Raw genomic sequence first — 22,831 nt, forward strand, 5'->3', positions numbered from 1 at the left:
CAAAACTCGATCATTCGTCGATTTTAACGAAAAATGACCGTACATTCCTTTCCGATTGAGATATTTCGACGTTTAAACGCCCAAATTACTGCATTTGACGTGGAGAACATAGTGCGCGCCGTACTAAGCTTCGAAACAAGCCCAACAACTCGCAAAACTCGATCATTCGTCGATTTTAACGAAAAATGACCGTACTTTCCTTTCCGATTGAGATATTTCGACGTTTAAACGCCCAAATTACTGCATTTTACGTGCAGAACATAGTGCACGCCATACTAAGCTTCGAAACAAGGCCAACAACTCGCAAAACTCGATCATTCGTCGATTTTAACGAAAAATGACCGTAATTTCCTTTCCGATTGAGATATTTCGACGTTTAAACGCCCAAATTACTGCATTTAACGTGGGGAACATAGTGCACGCCGTACTAAGCTTCGAAACAAGCCGAACAACTCGCAAAACTCGATCATTCGTCGATTTTAACGAAAAATGACCGTAATTTCCTTTCCGATTGAGATATTTCGACGTTTAAACGCCCAAATTACTGCATTTTACGTGCAGAACATAGTGCACGCCGTACTAAGCTTCGAAACAAGCCCAACAACTCGCAAAACTCGATCATTCGTCGATTTTAACGAAAAATGACCGTAATTTCCTTTCCGATTGAGATATTTCGACGTTTAAACGCCCAAATTACTGCATTTTACGTGCAGAACATAGTGCACGCCGTACTAAGCTTCGAAACAAGCCCAGCAACTCGCAAAACTCGATCATTCGTCGATTTTAACGAAAAATGACCGTAATTTCCTTTCCGATTGAAATATTTCGACGTTTAAACGCCCAAATTACTGCATTTTACATGCAGAACATAGTGCACGCCGTACTAAGCTTCGAAACAAGCCCAACAACTCGCAAAACTCGATCATTCGTCGATTTTAACGAAAAAGTGACCGTAATTTCCTTTCCGATCGAGATATTTCGACGTTTAAACGCCCAAATTACTGCATTTTACGTGGAGAACATAGTGCGCGCCGTACTAAGCTTCGAAACAAGCCCAACAACTCGCAAAACTCGATCATGCGTCGATTTTAACAAAAATGACCGTAATTTCCTTTCCGATTGAGATATTTCGACGTTTAAACGCCCAAATTACTGCATTCTACGTGCAGAACGTAGTGCACGCCGTATGAAGCTTCGAAACAAGCCCCAGCAACTCGCAAAACTCGATCATTCGTCGATTTTGACGAAAAATGAATGTAATTTCCTTCCCGTTGGAGATATTTCGACGTTTAAGCACCCAAATAGCTGTATTTTACGCGCCGAACATAGTGCACGCCGTATTGTGCTTCGAAACAAGCCCAACAACTCGCAAAACTCGATCATTCGCCGATTTTGACGAAAAATGAATGTAATTTCCTTCCCGGTGGAGATATTTCGACGTTTAAACGCCCAAATTACTGCGTGTTACGTGCAGAACATAGTGCACGCCCTAGTAAGCTTCGAAACAAGCGCCACAACTCGCAAAACTCGATCATTCGTCGATTTTAACAAAAAATTAACGTAATTTCCTTTCCGATTGAGATATTCGGACATTTAAACGCCGAAACTACTGCATTTTGCGCGCAGAATATAGTGCACACTGTATTAAGCTTCGAAACAAGCCCGACAACTCGCAAAACTCGATCATTCGTCGATTTTGACGAAAAATGAATGTAATTTCCTTCCCGTTGGAGATATTTCGACGTTTAAGCACCCAAATAGCTGCATTTTACGTGGAGGACATAGTGCGCGCCGTACTAAGCTTCGAAACAAGCCCAACAACTCGCAAAACTCGATCATTCGTCGATTTTAACGAAAAATGACCGTAATTTCCTTTCCGATTGAGATATTTCGACGTTTAAACGCCCAAATTACTGCATTTTACCTGCAGAACATAGTGCACGCCGTACTAAGCTTGGAAACAAGTCCAACAACTCGCAAAATTCGATCATTCGTCGATTTTAACGAAAAATGACCGTAATTTCCTTTCCGATTGAGATATTTCGACGTTTAAACGCCCAAATTACTGCATTTTACGTGCAGAACATAGTGCACGCCGTACTAAGCTTCGAAACAAGCCCAACAACTCGCAAAACTCGATCATTCATCGATTTTAACGAAAAATGACCGCAATTTCCTTTCCGATTGAGATATATCGACGTTTAAACTCCCACATTACTGCATTTTACGTGCAGAACATAGTGCGCGCCGTACTAAGCTTCGAAACAAGCCCAACAACTCGCAAAACTCGATCATGCGTCGATTTTAACAAAAATGACCGTAATTTCCTTTCCGATTGAGATATTTCGACGTTTAAACGCCCAAATTACTGCATTCTACGTGCAGAACATAGTGCACGCCGTATGAAGCTTCGAAACAAGCCCAACAACTCGCAAAACTCGATCATTCGTCGATTTTAACGAAAAATGACCGTACTTTCCTTTCCGATTGAGATATTCGGACATTTAAACGCCGAAACTACTGCATTTTGCGCGCAGAACATAGTGCACACTGTATTAAGCTTCAAAACAAGCCCGACAACTCGCAAAACTCGATCATTCGTCGATTTTGACGAAAAATGAATGTAATTTCCTTCCCGTTGGAGATATTTCGACGTTTAAGCACCCAAATAGCTGCATTTTACGTGCAGAACATATTGCACGCCGTACTAAGCTTCGCAACAAGCCCAACAACTCGCAAAACTCGATCATTCGACGATTTTAAAGAAAAATGACCGTACTTTCCTTTCCGATTGAGATATTTCGACGTTTAAACGCCCAAATTACTGCGTGTTACGTGCAGAACATAGTGCACGCCGTATTAAGCTTCGAAACAAGCCCAACAACTCGCAAAACTCGATCATTCGTCGATTTTAACGAAAAATGACCGTACTTTCCTTTCCGATTGAGATATTTCGACGTTTAAACGCCGAAACTACTGCATTTTGCGCGCAGAATATATTGCACACTGTATTAAGCTTCGAAACAAGCCCGACAACTCGCAAAACTCGATCATTCGTCGATTTTGACGAAAAATGAATGTAATTTCCTTCCCGTTGGAGATATTTCGACGTTTAAGCACCCAAATAGCTGCATTTTACGCGCCGAACAGAGTGCACGCCGTATTGTGCTTCGAAACAAGCCCAACAACTCGCAAAACTCGATCATTCGTCGATTTTGACGAAAAATGACCGTAATTTCCTTCCTGATTGAGATATTCGGACATTTAAACGCCGAAACTACTGCATTTTGCGCGCAGAACAGAGTGCACGCCGTATTGTGCTTCGAAACAAGCCCAAAAACTCGCAAAACTCGATCATTCGTCGATTTTGACGAAAAATGAATGTAATTTCCTTCCCGTTGGAGATATTTCGACGTTTAAGCACCCAAATAGCTGCATTTTACGTGCAGAACATATTGCACGCCGTATTAAGCTTCGAAACAAGCCCAACAACTCGCAAAACTCGATCATTCGTCGATTTTAACGAAAAATGACCGTAATTTCCTTTCCGATTGAGATATTTCGACGTTTAAACGCCCAAATTACTGCATTTTACGTGCAGAACATAGTGCACGCCGTACTAAGCTTCGAAACAAGCCCAGCAACTCGCAAAACTCGATCATTCGTCGATTTTAACGAAAAATGACCGTAATTTCCTTTCCGATTGAAATATTTCGACGTTTAAACGCCCAAATTACTGCATTTTACATGCAGAACATAGTGCACGCCGTACTAAGCTTCGAAACAAGCCCAACAACTCGCAAAACTCGATCATTCGTCGATTTTAACGAAAAAGTGACCGTAATTTCCTTTCCGATCGAGATATTTCGACGTTTAAAACGCCCAAATTACTGCATTTTACGTGGAGAACATAGTGCGCGCCGTACTAAGCTTCGAACCAAGCCCAACAACTCGCAAAACTCGATCATGCGTCGATTTTAACAAAAATGACCGTAATTTCCTTTCCGATTGAGATATTTCGACGTTTAAACGCCCAAATTACTGCATTCTACGTGCAGAACGTAGTGCACGCCGTATGAAGCTTCGAAACAAGCCCCACAACTCGCAAAACTCGATCATTCGTCGATTTTGACGAAAAATGAATGTAATTTCCTTCCCGTTGGAGATATTTCGACGTTTAAGCACCCAAATAGCTGTATTTTACGCGCCGAACATAGTGCACGCCGTATTGTGCTTCGAAACAAGCCCAACAACTCGCAAAACTCGATCATTCGCCGATTTTGACGAAAAATGAATGTAATTTCCTTCCCGTTGGAGATGTTTCGACGTTTAAGCACCGAAATAGCTGCATTTTACGCGCCGAACAGAGTGCACGCCGTATTGTGCTTCGAAACAAGCACGACAACTCGCGAAACTCGATCATTCGTCGATTTTGACGAAAAATGACCGTAATTTCCTTCCCTATTGAGATATTCGGACATTTAAACGCCGAAACTACTGCATTTTGCGCGCAGAACATAGTGCACGCCGTACTAAGCTTCGAAACAAGCCCAATAACTCGTAAAACTCGATCATTCGTCGATTTTGACGGAGAATGACTGTAATTTCCTTCCCGGTGGAGATATTTCGACGTTTAAACGCCCAAATTACTGCGTGTTACGTGCAGAACATAGTGCACGCCCTAGTAAGCTTCGAAACAAGCGCCACAACTCGCAAAACTCGATCATTCGTCGATTTTAACAAAAAATTAACGTAATTTCCTTTCCGATTGAGATATTCGGACATTTAAACGCCGAAACTACTGCATTTTGCGCGCAGAATATAGTGCACACTGTATTAAGCTTCGAAACAAGCCCGACAACTCGCAAAACTCGATCATTCGTCGATTTTGACGAAAAATGAATGTAATTTCCTTCCCGTTGGAGATATTTCGACGTTTAAGCACCCAAATAGCTGCATTTTACGTGGAGGACATAGTGCGCGCCGTACTAAGCTTCGAAACAAGCCCAACAACTCGCAAAACTCGATCATTCGTCGATTTTAACGAAAAATGACCGTAATTTCCTTTCCGATTGAGATATTTCGACGTTTAAACGCCCAAATTACTGCATTTTACGTGCAGAACATAGTGCACGCCGTACTAAGCTTGGAAACAAGTCCAACAACTCGCAAAATTCGATCATTCGTCGATTTTAACGAAAAATGACCGTAATTTCCTTTCCGATTGAGATATTTCGACGTTTAAACGCCCAAATTACTGCATTTTACTTGCAGAACATAGTGCACGCCGTACTAAGCTTCGAAACAAGCCCAACAACTCGCAAAACTCGATCATTCATCGATTTTAACGAAAAATGACCGCAATTTCCTTTCCGATTGAGATATATCGACGTTTAAACTCCCACATTACTGCATTTTACGTGCAGAACATAGTGCGCGCCGTACTAAGCTTCGAAACAAGCCCAACAACTCGCAAAACTCGATCATGCGTCGATTTTAACAAAAATGACCGTAATTTCCTTTCCGATTGAGATATTTCGACGTTTAAACGCCCAAATTACTGCATTCTACGTGCAGAACATAGTGCACGCCGTATGAAGCTTCGAAACAAGCCCAACAACTCGCAAAACTCGATCATTCGTCGATTTTAACGAAAAATGACCGTACTTTCCTTTCCGATTGAGATATTCGGACATTTAAACGCCGAAACTACTGCATTTTGCGCGCAGAACATAGTGCACACTGTATTAAGCTTCAAAACAAGCCCGACAACTCGCAAAACTCGATCATTCGTCGATTTTGACGAAAAATGAATGTAATTTCCTTCCCGTTGGAGATATTTCGACGTTTAAGCACCCAAATAGCTGCATTTTACGTGCAGAACATATTGCACGCCGTACTAAGCTTCGCAACAAGCCCAACAACTCGCAAAACTCGATCATTCGACGATTTTAAAGAAAAATGACCGTACTTTCCTTTCCGATTGAGATATTTCGACGTTTAAACGCCCAAATTACTGCGTGTTACGTGCAGAACATAGTGCACGCCGTATTAAGCTTCGAAACAAGCCCAACAACTCGCAAAACTCGATCATTCGTCGATTTTAACGAAAAATGACCGTACTTTCCTTTCCGATTGAGATATTTCGACGTTTAAACGCCGAAACTACTGCATTTTGCGCGCAGAATATATTGCACACTGTATTAAGCTTCGAAACAAGCCCGACAACTCGCAAAACTCGATCATTCGTCGATTTTGACGAAAAATGAATGTAATTTCCTTCCCGTTGGAGATATTTCGACGTTTAAGCACCCAAATAGCTGCATTTTACGCGCCGAACAGAGTGCACGCCGTATTGTGCTTCGAAACAAGCCCAACAACTCGCAAAACTCGATCATTCGTCGATTTTGACGAAAAATGACCGTAATTTCCTTCCTGATTGAGATATTCGGACATTTAAACGCCGAAACTACTGCATTTTGCGCGCAGAACAGAGTGCACGCCGTATTGTGCTTCGAAACAAGCCCAAAAACTCGCAAAACTCGATCATTCGTCGATTTTGACGAAAAATGAATGTAATTTCCTTCCCGTTGGAGATATTTCGACGTTTAAGCACCCAAATAGCTGCATTTTACGTGCAGAACATATTGCACGCCGTATTAAGCTTCGAAACAAGCCCAACAACTCGCAAAACTCGATCATTCGACGATTTTAAAGAAAAATGACCGTACTTTCCTTTCCGATTGAGATATTTCGACGTTTAAACGTCCAAATTACTGCGTGTTACGTGCAGAACATAGTGCACGCCGTATTAAGCTTCGAAACAAGCCCAACAACTGGCAAAACTCGATCATTCGTCGATTTTAACGAAGAATGACCGTAATTTCCTTTCCGATTGAGATATTTCGACGTTTAAACGCCCAAATTACTGCATTCTACGTGCAGAACATAGTGCACGCCGTATGAAGCTTCGAAACAAGCCCAACAACTCGCAAAACTCGATCATTCGTCGATTTTAACGAAAAATGACCGTACTTTCCTTTCCGATTGAGATATTTCGTCGTTTAAACGCCCAAATTACTGCATTTTACGTGCAGAACATAGTGCGCGCCGTACTAAGCTTCGAAACAAGCCCAACAACTCGCAAAAGTCGATCATTCGTCGATTTTAACGAAAAATGACCGTACTTTCCTTTCCGATTGAGATATTTCGACGTTTAAACGCCCAAATTGCTGCATTTTACGTGCAGAACATAGTCCACGCCGTACTAAGCTTCGAAACAAGCCCAACAACTCGCAAAACTCGATCATTCGTCGATTTTAACGAAAAATGACCGTAATTTCCTTTCCGATTGAGATATTTCGACGTTTAAACGCCCAAATTACTGCATTCTACGTGCAGAACATAGTGCACGCCGTGTGAAGCTTCGAAACAAGCCCAACAACTCGCAAAACTCGATCATTCGTCGATTTTAACGAAAAATGACCGTAATTTCCTTCCTGATTGAGATATTGGGACATTTAAACGCCGAAACTACTGCATTTTGCGCGCAGAACATAGTGCACGCCGTACTAAGCTTCGAAACAAGCCCAATAACTCGCAAAACTCGATCATTCGTCGATTTTGACGGAGAATGACTGTAATTTCCTTCCCGGTGGAGATATTTCGACGTTTAAACGCCCCAATTACTGCGAGTTACGTGCAGAACATAGTGCACGCCCTAGTAAGCTTCGAAACAAGCGCCACAACTCGCAAAACTCGATCATTCGTCGATTTTAACAAAAAATTAACGTAATTTCCTTTCCGATTGAGATATTCGGACATTTAAACGCCGAAACTACTGCATTTTGCGCGCAGAATACAGTGCACACTGTGTTAAGCTTCGAAACAAGCCCGACAACTCGCAAAACTCGATCTTTCGTCGATTTTGACGAAAAATGAATGTAATTTCCTTCCCTTTGGAGATATTTCGACGTTTAAGCACCCAAATAGCTGCATTTTACGCGCCGAACAGAGTGCACGCCGTATTGTGCTTCGAAACAATCCCAACATTTCGCAAAACTCGATCATTCGTCGATTTTGTCGAACAATGACCGTAATTTCCTTCCCGATTGAGATATACGGACATTTAAACGCCGAAACTACTGCATTTTGAGCGCAGAACATAGTGCACGCCGTATTAAGCTTCGAAACAAGCCCGACAACTCGCAAAACTCGATCATTCGTCGATTTTAACGAAAAATGACCGTACTTTCCTTTCCGATTGAGATATTTCGACGTTTAAACGCCGAAACTACTGCATTTTGCGCGCAGAATATATTGCACACTGTATTAAGCTTCGAAACAAGCCCGACAACTCGCAAAACTCGATCATTCGTCGATTTTGACGAAAAATGAATGTAATTTCCTTCCCGTTGGAGATATTTAGACGTTTAAGCACCCAAATAGCTGCATTTTACGCGCCGAACAGAGTGCACGCCGTATTGTGCTTCGAAACAAGCCCAACAACTCGCAAAACTCGATCATTCGTCGATTTTGACGAAAAATGACCGTAATTTCCTTCCTGATTGAGATATTCGGACATTTAAACGCCGAAACTACTGCATTTTGCGCGCAGAACAGAGTGCACGCCGTATTGTGCTTCGAAACAAGCCCAAAAACTCGCAAAACTCGATCATTCGTCGATTATAACGAAAAATGACCGTACATTCCTTTCCGATTGCGATATTTCGACGTTTAAACGCCCCAATTACTGCATTTTACGTGCAGAACATAGTGCACGCCGTACTAAGCTTCGAAACAAGCCCAACAACTCGCAAAACTGGATCATTCATCGATTTTAACGACAAATGACCGTACTTTCCTTTCCGATTGAGATATTTCGACGTTTAAACGCCCAAATTACTGCATTTTACGTGCAGAACATATTGCACGCCGTATTAAGCTTCGAAACAAGCCCAACAACTCGCAAAACTCGATCATTCGACGATTTTAAAGAAAAATGACCGTACTTTCCTTTCCGATTGAGATATTTCGACGTTTAAACGCCCAAATTACTGCCTGTTACGTGCAGAACATAGTGCACGCCGTATTAAGCTTCGAAACAAGCCCAACAACTCGCAAAACTCGATCATTCGTCGATTTTGACGGAAAATGACTGTAATTTCCTTCCCGGTGGAGATATTTCGACGTTTAAACGCCCAAATTACTTCATTCTACGTGCAGAACATAGTGCACGCCGTACTAAGCTTCGAAACAAGCCCAACAACTCGCAAAACTCGATCATTCGTCGATTTTAACGAAAAATGACCGTAATTTCCTTTCTGATTGAGATATTGGGACATTTAAACGCCGAAACTACTGCATTTTGCGCGCAGAACATAGTGCACGCCGTACTAAGCTTCGAAACAAGCCCAATAACTCGCAAAACTCGATCATTCGTCGATTTTGACGGAGAATGACTGTAATTTCCTTCGCGGTGGAGATATTTCGACGTTTAAACGCCCCAATTACTGCGAGTTACGTGCAGAACATAGTGCACGCCCTAGTAAGCTTCGAAACAAGCGCCACAACTCGCAAAACTCGATCATTCGTCGATTTTAACAAAAAATTAACGTAATTTCCTTTCCGATTGAGATATTCGGACATTTAAACGCCGAAACTACTGCATTTTGCGCGCAGAATACAGTGCACACTGTGTTAAGCTTCGAAACAAGCCCGACAACTCGCAAAACTCGATCTTTCGTCGATTTTGACGAAAAATGAATGTAATTTCCTTCCCGTTGGAGATATTTCGACGTTTAAGCACCCAAATAGCTGCATTTTACGCGCCGAACAGAGTGCACGCCGTATTGTGCTTCGAAACAAGCCCAACAACTCGCAAAACTCGATCATTCGTCGATTTTGACGAAAAATGACCGTAATTTCCTTCCTGATTGAGATATTCGGACATTTAAACGCCGAAACTACTGCATTTTGCGCGCAGAACAGAGTGCACGCCGTATCGTGCTTCGAAACAAGCCCAAAAACTCGCAAAACTCGATCATTCGTCGATTATAACGAAAAATGACCGTACTTTCCTTTCCGATTGCGATATTTCGACGTTTAAACGCCCAAATTACTGCATTTTACGTGCAGAACATAGTGCACGCCGTACTAAGCTTCGAAACAAGCCCAACAACTCGCAAAACTGGATCATTCATCGATTTTAACGACAAATGACTGTAATTTCCTTCCCGGTGGAGATATTTCGACGTTTAAACGCCCAAATTACTTCATTCTACGTGCAGAACATAGTGCACGCCGTACTAAGCTTCGAAACAAGCCCAACAACTCGCAAAACTCGATCATTCGCCGATTTTAACGAAAAATGACCGTAATTTCCTTCCTGATTGAGATATTGGGACATTTAAACGCCGAAACTACTGCATTTTGCGCGCAGAACATAGTGCACGCCGTACTAAGCTTCGAAACAAGCCCAATAACTCGCAAAACTCGATCATTCGTCGATTTTGACGGAGAATGACTGTAATTTCCTTCCCGGTGGAGATATTTCGACGTTTAAACGCCCCAATTACTGCGAGTTACGTGCAGAACATAGTGCACGCCCTAGTAAGCTTCGAAACAAGCGCCACAACTCGCAAAACTCGATCATTCGTCGATTTTAACAAAAAATTAACGTAATTTCCTTTCCGATTGAGATATTCGGACATTTAAACGCCGAAACTACTGCATTTTGCGCGCAGAATACAGTGCACACTGTGTTAAGCTTCGAAACAAGCCCGACAACTCGCAAAACTCGATCTTTCGTCGATTTTGACGAAAAATGAATGTAATTTCCTTCCCGTTGGAGATATTTCGACGTTTAAGCACCCAAATAGCTGCATTTTACGCGCCGAACAGAGTGCACGCCGTATTGTGCTTCGAAACAATCCCAACATTTCGCAAAACTCGATCATTCGTCGATTTTGTCGAACAATGACCGTAATTTCCTTCCCGATTGAGATATACGGACATTTAAACGCCGAAACTACTGCATTTTGAGCGCAGAACATAGTGCACACTGTATTAAGCTTCAAAACAAGCCCGACAACTCGCAAAACTCGATCATTCATCGATTTTAACGACAAATGACCGTACTTTCCTTTCCGATTGAGATATTTCGACGTTTAAACGCCCAAATTACTGCCTGTTACGTGCAGAACATAGTGCACGCCGTACTAAGCTTCGAAACAAGCCCAACAACTCGCAAAACTCGATCATCTTACGATTTTAAAGAAAAATGACCGTACTTTCCTTTCCGATTGAGATATTTCGACGTTTAAACGCCCAAATTACTGCATTTTACGTGCAGAACATAGTGCACGCCGTACTAAGCTTCGCAACAAGCCCAACAACTCGCAAAACTCGATCATTCGACGATTTTAAAGAAAAATGACCGTACTTTCCTTTCCGATTGAGATATTTCGACGTTTAAACGCCCAAATTACTGCGTGTTACGTGCAGAACATAGTGCACGCCGTATTAAGCTTCGAAACAAGCCCAACAACTCGCAAAACTCGATCATTCGTCGATTTTAACGAAAAATGACCGTACTTTCCTTTCCGATTGAGATATTTCGACGTTTAAACGCCGAAACTACTGCATTTTGCGCGCAGAATATATTGCACACTGTATTAAGCTTCGAAACAAGCCCGACAACTCGCAAAACTCGATCATTCGTCGATTTTGACGAAAAATGAAGGTAATTTCCTTCCCGTTGGAGATATTTAGACGTTTAAGCACCCATATAGCTGCATTTTACGCGCCGAACAGAGTGCACGCCGTATTGTGCTTCGAAACAAGCCCAACAACTCGCAAAACTCGATCATTCGTCGATTTTGACGAAAAATGACCGTAATTTCCTTCCTGATTGAGATATTCGGACATTTAAACGCCGAAACTACTGCATTTTGCGCGCAGAACAGAGTGCACGCCGTATTGTGCTTCGAAACAAGCCCAAAAACTCGCAAAACTCGATCATTCGTCGATTATAACGAAAAATGACCGTACATTCCTTTCCGATTGCGATATTTCGACGTTTAAACGCCCCAATTACTGCATTTTACGTGCAGAACATAGTGCACGCCGTACTAAGCTTCGAAACAAGCCCAACAACTCGCAAAACTGGATCATTCATCGATTTTAACGACAAATGACCGTACTTTCCTTTCCGATTGAGATATTTCGACGTTTAAACGCCCAAATTACTGCATTTTACGTGCAGAACATATTGCACGCCGTATTAAGCTTCGAAACAAGCCCAACAACTCGCAAAACTCGATCATTCGACGATTTTAAAGAAAAATGACCGTACTTTCCTTTCCGATTGAGATATTTCGACGTTTAAACGCCCAAATTACTGCCTGTTACGTGCAGAACATAGTGCACGCCGTACTAAGCTTCGAAACAAGCCCAACAACTCGCAAAACTGGATCATTCATCGATTTTAACGACAAATGACCGTACTTTCCTTTCCGATTGAGATATTTCGACGTTTAAACGCCCAAATTACTGCATTTTACGTGCAGAACATATTGCACGCCGTATTAAGCTTCGAAACAAGCCCAACAACTCGCAAAACTCGATCATTCGACGATTTTAAAGAAAAATGACCGTACTTTCCTTTCCGATTGAGATATTTCGACGTTTAAACGCCCAAATTACTGCCTGTTACGTGCAGAACATAGTGCACGCCGTATTAAGCTTCGAAACAAGCCCAACAACTCGCAAAACTCGATCATTCGTCGATTTTGACGGAAAATGACTGTAATTTCCTTCCCGGTGGAGATATTTCGACGTTTAAACGCCCAAATTACTTCATTCTACGTGCAGAACATAGTGCACGCCGTACTAAGCTTCGAAACAAGCCCAACAACTCGCAAAACTCGATCATTCGTCGATTTTAACGAAAAATGACCGTAATTTCCTTTCTGATTGAGATATTGGGACATTTAAACGCCGAAACTACTGCATTTTGCGCGCAGAACATAGTGCACGCCGTACTAAGCTTCGAAACAAGCCCAATAACTCGCAAAACTCGATCATTCGTCGATTTTGACGGAGAATGACTGTAATTTCCTTCGCGGTGGAGATATTTCGACGTTTAAACGCCCCAATTACTGCGAGTTACGTGCAGAACATAGTGCACGCCCTAGTAAGCTTCGAAACAAGCGCCACAACTCGCAAAACTCGATCATTCGTCGATTTTAACAAAAAATTAACGTAATTTCCTTTCCGATTGAGATATTCGGACATTTAAACGCCGAAACTACTGCATTTTGCGCGCAGAATACAGTGCACACTGTGTTAAGCTTCGAAACAAGCCCGACAACTCGCAAAACTCGATCTTTCGTCGATTTTGACGAAAAATGTATGTAATTTCCTTCCCGTTGGAGATATTGCGACGTTTAAGCACCCAAATAGCTGCATTTTACGCGCCGAACAGAGTGCACGCCGTATTGTGCTTCGAAACAATCCCAACATTTCGCAAAACTCGATCATTCGTCGATTTTGTCGAACAATGACCGTAATTTCCTTCCCGATTGAGATATACGGACATTTAAACGCCGAAACTACTGCATTTTGAGCGCAGAACATAGTGCACACTGTATTAAGCTTCAAAACAAGCCCGACAACTCGCAAAACTCGATCATTCATCGATTTTAACGACAAATGACCGTACTTTCCTTTCCGATTGAGATATTTCGACGTTTAAACGCCCAAATTACTGCATTTTACGTGCAGAACATAGTGCACGCCGTACTAAGCTTCGAAACAAGCCCAACAACTCGCAAAACTCGATCATCTTACGATTTTAAAGAAAAATGACCGTACTTTCCTTTCCGATTGAGATATTTCGACGTTTAAACGCCCAAATTACTGCATTTTACGTGCAGAACATAGTGCACGCCGTACTAAGCTTCGCAACAAGCCCAACAACTCGCAAAACTCGATCATTCGACGATTTTAAAGAAAAATGACCGTACTTTCCTTTCCGATTGAGATATTGCGACGTTTAAACGCCCAAATTACTGCGTGTTACGTGCAGAACATAGTGCACGCCGTATTAAGCTTCGAAACAAGCCCAACAACTCGCAAAACTCGATCATTCGTCGATTTTAACGAAAAATGACCGTACTTTCCTTTCCGATTGAGATATTTCGACGTTTAAACGCCGAAACTACTGCATTTTGCGCGCAGAATATATTGCACACTGTATTAAGCTTCGAAACAAGCCCGACAACTCGCAAAACTCGATCATTCGTCGATTTTGACGAAAAATGAAGGTAATTTCCTTCCCGTTGGAGATATTTAGACGTTTAAGCACCCAAATAGCTGCATTTTACGCGCCGAACAGAGTGCACGCCGTATTGTGCTTCGAAACAAGCCCAACAACTCGCAAAACTCGATCATTCGTCGATTTTGACGAAAAATGACCGTAATTTCCTTCCTGATTGAGATATTCGGACATTTAAACGCCGAAACTACTGCATTTTGCGCGCAGAACAGAGTGCACGCCGTATCGTGCTTCGAAACAAGCCCAAAAACTCGCAAAACTCGATCATTCGTCGATTATAACGAAAAATGACCGTACTTTCCTTTCCGATTGCGATATTTCGACGTTTAAACGCCCAAATTACTGCATTTTACGTGCAGAACATAGTGCACGCCGTACTAAGCTTCGAAACAAGCCCAACAACTCGCAAAACTGGATCATTCATCGATTTTAACGACAAATGACTGTAATTTCCTTCCCGGTGGAGATATTTCGACGTTTAAACGCCCAAATTACTTCATTCTACGTGCAGAACATAGTGCACGCCGTACTAAGCTTCGAAACAAGCCCAACAACTCGCAAAACTCGATCATTCGCCGATTTTAACGAAAAATGACCGTAATTTCCTTCCTGATTGAGATATTGGGACATTTAAACGCCGAAACTACTGCATTTTGCGCGCAGAACATAGTGCACGCCGTACTAAGCTTCGAAACAAGCCCAATAACTCGCAAAACTCGATCATTCGTCGATTTTGACGGAGAATGACTGTAATTTCCTTCCCGGTGGAGATATTTCGACGTTTAAACGCCCCAATTACTGCGAGTTACGTGCAGAACATAGTGCACGCCCTAGTAAGCTTCGAAACAAGCGCCACAACTCGCAAAACTCGATCATTCGTCGATTTTAACAAAAAATTAACGTAATTTCCTTTCCGATTGAGATATTCGGACATTTAAACGCCGAAACTACTGCATTTTGCGCGCAGAATACAGTGCACACTGTGTTAAGCTTCGAAACAAGCCCGACAACTCGCAAAACTCGATCTTTCGTCGATTTTGACGAAAAATGAATGTAATTTCCTTCCCGTTGGAGATATTTCGACGTTTAAGCACCCAAATAGCTGCATTTTACGCGCCGAACAGAGTGCACGCCGTATTGTGCTTCGAAACAATCCCAACATTTCGCAAAACTCGATCATTCGTCGATTTTGTCGAACAATGACCGTAATTTCCTTCCCGATTGAGATATACGGACATTTAAACGCCGAAACTACTGCATTTTACGTGCAGAACATGTTGCACGCCGTATTAAGCTTCGAAACAAGCCCAACAACTCGCAAAACTCGATCATTCGACGATTTTAAAGAAAAATGACCGTACTTTCTTTTCCGATTGAGATATTTCGACGTTTAAACGCCCAAATTACTGCCTGTTACGTGCAGAACATAGTGCACGCCGTATTAAGCTTCGAAACAAGCCCAACAACTCGCAAAACTCGATCATTCGTCGATTTTGACGGAAAATGACTGTAATTTCCTTCCCGGTGGAGATATTTCGACGTTTAAACGCCCAAATTACTTCATTCTACGTGCAGAACATAGTGCACGCCGTACTAAGCTTCGAAACAAGCCCAACAACTCGCAAAACTGGATCATTCATCGATTTTAACGACAAATGACCGTACTTTCCTTTCCGATTGAGATATTTCGACGTTTAAACGCCCAAATTACTGCATTTTACGTGCAGAACATAGTGCACGCCGTACTAAGCTTCGCAACAAGCCCAACAACTCGCAAAACTCGATCATTCGACGATTTTAAAGAAAAATGACCGTACTTTCCTTTCCGATTGAGATATTTCGACGTTTAAACGCCCAAATTACTGCGTGTTACGTGCAGAACATAGTGCACGCCGTATTAAGCTTCGAAACAAGCCCAACAACTCGCAAAACTCGATCATTCGTCGATTTTAAAGAAAAATGACCGTACTTTCTTTTCCGATTGAGATATTTCGACGTTTAAACGCCCAAATTACTGCCTGTTACGTGCAGAACATAGTGCACGCCGTATTAAGCTTCGAAACAAGCCCAACAACTCGCAAAACTCGATCATTCGACGATTTTAAAGAAAAATGACCGTACTTTCCTTTCCGATTGAGATATTTCGACGTTTAAACGCCCAAATTACTGCGTGTTACGTGCAGAACATAGTGCACGCCGTATTAAGCTTCGAAACAAGCCCAACAACTCGCAAAACTCGATCATTCGTCGATTTTAACGAAAAATGACCGTACTTTCCTTTCCGATTGAGATATTTCGACGTTTAAACGCCGAAACTACTGCATTTTGCGCGCAGAATATATTGCACACTGTATTAAGCTTCGAAACAAGCCCGACAACTCGCAAAACTCGATCATTCGTCGATTTTGACGAAAATAGAATGTAATTTCCTTCCCGTTGGAGATATTTAGACGTTTAAGCACCCAAATAGCTGCATTTTACGCGCCGAACAGAGTGCACGCCGTACTGTGCTTCGAAACAAGCCCAACAACTCGCAAAACTCGATCATTCGTCGATTTTGACGAAAAATGACCGTAATTTCCTTCCTGATTGAGATATTCGGACATTTAAACGCCGAAACTACTGCATTTTGCGCGCAGAACAGAGTGCACGCCGTATTGTGCTTCGAAACAAGCCCAAAAACTCGCAAAACTCGATCATTCGTCGATTATAACGAAAAATGACCGTACTTTCCTTTCCGATTGCGATATTTCGACGTTTAAACGCCCAAATTACTGCATTTTACGTGCAGAACATAGTGCACGCCGTACTAAGCTTCGAAACAAGCCCAACAACTCGCAAAACTGGATCATTCATCGATTTTAACGACAAATGACCGTACTTTCCTTTCCGATTGAGATATTTCGACGTTTAAACGCCCAAATTACTGCATTTTACGTGCAGAACATATTGCACGCCGTATTAAGCTTCGAAACAAGCCCAACAACTCGCAAAACTCGATCATTCGACGATTTTAAAGAAAAATGACCGTACTTTCTTTTCCGATTGAGATATTTCGACGTTTAAACGCCCAAATTACTGCCTGTTACGTGCAGAACATAGTGCACGCCGTATTAAGCTTCGAAACAAGCCCAACAACTCGCAAAACTCGATCATTCGTCGATTTTGACGGAAAATGACTGTAATTTCCTTCCCGGTGGAGATATTTCGACGTTTAAACGCCCAAATTACTTCATTCTACGTGCAGAACATAGTGCACGCCGTACTAAGCTTCGAAACAAGCCCAACAACTCGCAAAACTGGATCATTCATCGATTTTAACGACAAATGACCGTACTTTCCTTTCCGATTGAGATATTTCGACGTTTAAACGCCCAAATTACTGCATTTTACGTGCAGAACATAGTGCACGCCGTACTAAGCTTCGAAACAAGCCCAACAACTCGCAAAACTCGATCATTCGACGATTTTAAAGAAAAATGACCGTACTTTCCTTTCCGATTGAGATATTTCGACGTTTAAACGCCCAAATTACTGCATTTTACGTGCAGAACATAGTGCACGCCGTACTAAGCTTCGCAACAAGCCCAACAACTCGCAAAACTCGATCATTCGACGATTTTAAAGAAAAATGACCGTACTTTCCTTTCCGATTGAGATATTTCGACGTTTAAACGCCCAAATTACTGCGTGTTACGTGCAGAACATAGTGCACGCCGTACTAAGCTTCGCAACAAGCCCAACAACTCGCAAAACTCGATCATTCGACGATTTTAAAGAAAAATGACCGTACTTTCCTTTCCGATTGAGATATTTCGACGTTTAAACGCCCAAATTACTGCGTGTTACGTGCAGAACATAGTGCACGCCGTATTAAGCTTCGAAACAAGCCCAACAACTCGCAAAACTCGATCATTCGTCGATTTTAAAGAAAAATGACCGTACTTTCTTTTCCGATTGAGATATTTCGACGTTTAAACGCCCAAATTACTGCCTGTTACGTGCAGAACATAGTGCACGCCGTATTAAGCTTCGAAACAAGCCCAACAACTCGCAAAACTCGATCATTCGACGATTTTAAAGAAAAATGACCGTACTTTCCTTTGCGATTGAGATATTTCGACGTTTAAACGCCCAAATTACTGCGTGTTACGTGCAGAACATAGTGCACGCCGTATTAAGCTTCGAAACAAGCCCAACAACTCGCAAAACTCGATCATTCGTCGATTTTAACGAAAAATGACCGTACTTTCCTTTCCGATTGAGATATTTCGACGTTTAAACGCCGAAACTACTGCATTTTGCGCGCAGAATATATTGCACACTGTATTAAGCTTCGAAACAAGCCCGACAACTCGCAAAACTCGATCATTCGTCGATTTTGACGAAAATAGAATGTAATTTCCTTCCCGTTGGAGATATTTAGACGTTTAAGCACCCAAATAGCTGCATTTTACGCGCCGAACAGAGTGCACGCCGTACTGTGCTTCGAAACAAGCCCAACAACTCGCAAAACTCGATCATTCGTCGATTTTGACGAAAAATGACCGTAATTTCCTTCCTGATTGAGATATTCGGACATTTAAACGCCGAAACTACTGCATTTTGCGCGCAGAACAGAGTGCACGCCGTATTGTGCTTCGAAACAAGCCCAAAAACTCGCAAAACTCGATCATGCGTCGATTATAACGAAAAATGACCGTACTTTCCTTTCCGATTGCGATATTTCGACGTTTAAACGCCCAAATTACTGCATTTTACGTGCAGAACATATTGCACGCCGTATTAAGCTTCGAAACAAGCCCAACAACTCGCAAAACTCGATCATTCGACGATTTTAAAGAAAAATGACCGTACTTTCTTTTCCGATTGAGATATTTCGACGTTTAAACGCCCAAATTACTGCCTGTTACGTGCAGAACATAGTGCACGCCGTATTAAGCTTCGAAACAAGCCCAACAACTCGCAAAACTCGATCATTCGTCGATTTTGACGGAAAATGACTGTAATTTCCTTCCCGGTGGAGATATTTCGACGTTTAAACGCCCAAATTACTTCATTCTACGTGCAGAACATAGTGCACGCCGTACTAAGCTTCGAAACAAGCCCAACAACTCGCAAAACTGGATCATTCATCGATTTTAACGACAAATGACCGTACTTTCCTTTCCGATTGAGATATTTCGACGTTTAAACGCCCAAATTACTGCATTTTACGTGCAGAACATAGTGCACGCCGTACTAAGCTTCGAAACAAGCCCAACAACTCGCAAAACTCGATCATTCGACGATTTTAAAGAAAAATGACCGTACTTTCCTTTCCGATTGAGATATTTCGACGTTTAAACGCCCAAATTACTGCATTTTACGTGCAGAACATAGTGCACGCCGTACTAAGCTTCGCAACAAGCCCAACAACTCGCAAAACTCGATCATTCGACGATTTTAAAGAAAAATGACCGTACTTTCCTTTCCGATTGAGATATTTCGACGTTTAAACGCCCAAATTACTGCGTGTTACGTGCAGAACATAGTGCACGCCGTATTAAGCTTCGAAACAAGCCCAACAACTCGCAAAACTCGATCATTCGTCGATTTTAACGAAAAATGACCGTACTTTCCTTTCCGATTGAGATATTTCGACGTTTAAACGCCGAAACTACTGCATTTTGCGCGCAGAATATATTGCACACTGTATTAAGCTTCGAAACAAGCCCGACAACTCGCAAAACTCGATCATTCGTCGATTTTGACGGAGAATGACTGTAATTTCCTTCCCGGTGGAGATATTTCGACGTTTAAACGCCCAAATTACTGCGTGTTACGTGCAGAACATAGTGCACACTGTATTAAGCTTCGAAACAAGCCCGACAACTCGCAAAACTCGATCATTCGCCGATTTTGACGAAAAATGAATGTAATTTCCTTCCCGTTGGAGATATTTCGACGCTTAAATGCCCAAATTACAGCATTTTACGCGCAGAACATAGTGCACACTGTACTTAATCGTCCCAACAATCCCAACAACTCGCTAAACGCGATCATTCGTCGACTTTGAAGAAGAATGACCGTAACTTCCTTCCCGTTTTAGATACTTTGACGTTTAAACGCACAAATTACTGCATTTTAAGTGCAGAACATAGTGCACGCAGTACTCAGCGTCGAAACGAGAACAACAACTCGCAAAACGCGATCATTTGTCGATTTTGTCAAAAAATGACCGTAATTGCCTTCCCGTTAGAGATATTTCGACGCTTAAATGCCCAAATTACTGCATTTTACGCGCAGAACATAGTGCACACTGTACTTAATCGTCCCAACAAGCCCAGCAACTCGCAAAACGCGATCATTCGTCGATTGTGTCGAAAAATGACCGTAATTTCCTTCCTGTTTGAGATACTTTGACATTTAAACGCAAAAATTACTGCATTTTACCTTCAGACCATAGGGCACGCTGTACTATTCGTCCCACCAAGCCCAGCAACTCGCAAGACGCGATTATTCGACAATTTTAATGAAAAATGTCCATAATTTCCTCTTCCCGTTTGAGATAATTCGACGTTTAAACGCCCAAATCACTGCATTTTACGCGCAGAACATAGAGAACGCTGTATTAAGCGGCGAAACGAGCCTAACAACTCGCAAAACGCGATCATTCATCGACTTTGAACGAACAGTGACCATAATTTCCTTCCCGTTTTAGATACTTCGACGTTTAAACGCCCAAATTACTGCATTTTACGCGCAGAACATAGAGAACACTGTATTAAGCGTCGAAACGAGAATAACAACTCACTAAACGCGATCATTCGTCGACTTTGAAGAAAAATGACCGTAACTTCCTTCCCGTTTTAGATACTTTGACGTTTAAACGCACAAATTACTGCATTTTAAGTGCAGAACATAGTGCACGCAGTACTCAGCGTCGAAACGAGAACAACAACTCGCAAAACGCGATCTTTCGTCGATTTTGAACGAAAACGAACTGTTATTGTGTTTCGGTTTGACATATTTCGACGTTTGAACGCTCTTTTCATTCAATTTTACACGCCGAACGTAGTGCACGTGTCAGGTCTCTCACTCCGCTCGATCCGTAATGCGGATACGAAATTGAAACACGCGACTCGAAGTGTCAAATCAAGAACGAACCGCGACTCGAAGAAGCTAATCAAGTATAACCCGTGAATCAAAACTGATCAAGAGCAACTTTCGATTTGGACAAATTAATTAAGAATATCAACGAGCAAGGAAAACAAATGGTACAACAGGATCGAGACGTTTTAATAAATTAACAGTTATGTGCACATGTAGATAACCACGCACGTATACATAATAAATGTCGGGTTAACGTCATGATTAAGGGTATGGGCGTGTAATGAATCTTCACTGGAATTGACCATCGTTGTTATACAATCGAGGTAATGTTGATTAACACAAGTGTGAGTATTACAGAATCGACAATTAACCGCGGTGGTTAGAGGCTAATGACAATGGCCTTAGGTTCGATAACGAATCCGCGGTCAACGGGATAACAAATATACTTTCTTCCAAAGTCTAGGTCGGACTCGTGGTTAAAAACGTGAAGTATCTGCTGACGAGATAGCACGAAAATGTACCTCTCCGTCACGGTGATGTTGCAGATGAAAACTTAGATAGGGTGTGTCTAAGGATACAATATCATCGGATTCGTCGAGGACAACCCTCGTTCAGAAAATGAGAAAAATGGACGGTGCTGTTAATTGGTTAATTTCTATGTTGGTGTTTAGAGAAAAATGCTAACCGCCCTCGAGGAAAAGTTGCTAGCGGAAAGCGTCGTGCGTGAGAAAAGCTGTTACGCCACGAGGCTTCGTATAAATCGTATTTCTAACCGTCACTCGCGGTCCTCAAGCGTCGCAGACAGATCGTCTTATCTGCCCGACGAAAAATATACAATGTATCGACGAGCGCATAGTTGTCGCCAAGCAGCGAGTTCCAGAAACGTTGATTTCGGTCCGTTATTTTATTCTACCAAAGAAGGTGGCCTACGTGATCATAGGCGCGAACGGTGGCGTGATCCGAGCGTAGTGGGGTTTGTCTCCCCGAGAAGACAAAGAATTGATCTAAGGGCAATCAGTCTCATTTGAAGATTCAAACGACATACATCGAGAGGTCTGACGATTGAAATTAAAGTCGTTCAGTCTAACGAATTCTTTAAGAGATATCGTAACGTCGGGTCAAATTTCTGTAACGCACTAACTGTATTCATCGTTAAATAAATTATGACGCTTTTATCATTATATAATTTATTGTTGAATATACACGCTATATTAACCTGTTAACACAGTGTTAAATTCATTGAACCACCCCTATTATCTTAACCGAAACAAGGGGAACGACTAATTCGCTGCGTCGATTATACGAATCGTAGCGAGAATTTACGTCTCTCGCTGACGCGTTTTCGTCGTAACAAAAGCAGATTTCGCATATCTGTCCGTAGTAGGTGATAGATTAAGG

This window comes from Bombus fervidus, chromosome 19 (genome assembly GCF_041682495.2).
Source record: "Bombus fervidus isolate BK054 chromosome 19, iyBomFerv1, whole genome shotgun sequence".
Taxonomy (NCBI): domain Eukaryota; kingdom Metazoa; phylum Arthropoda; class Insecta; order Hymenoptera; family Apidae; genus Bombus; species Bombus fervidus.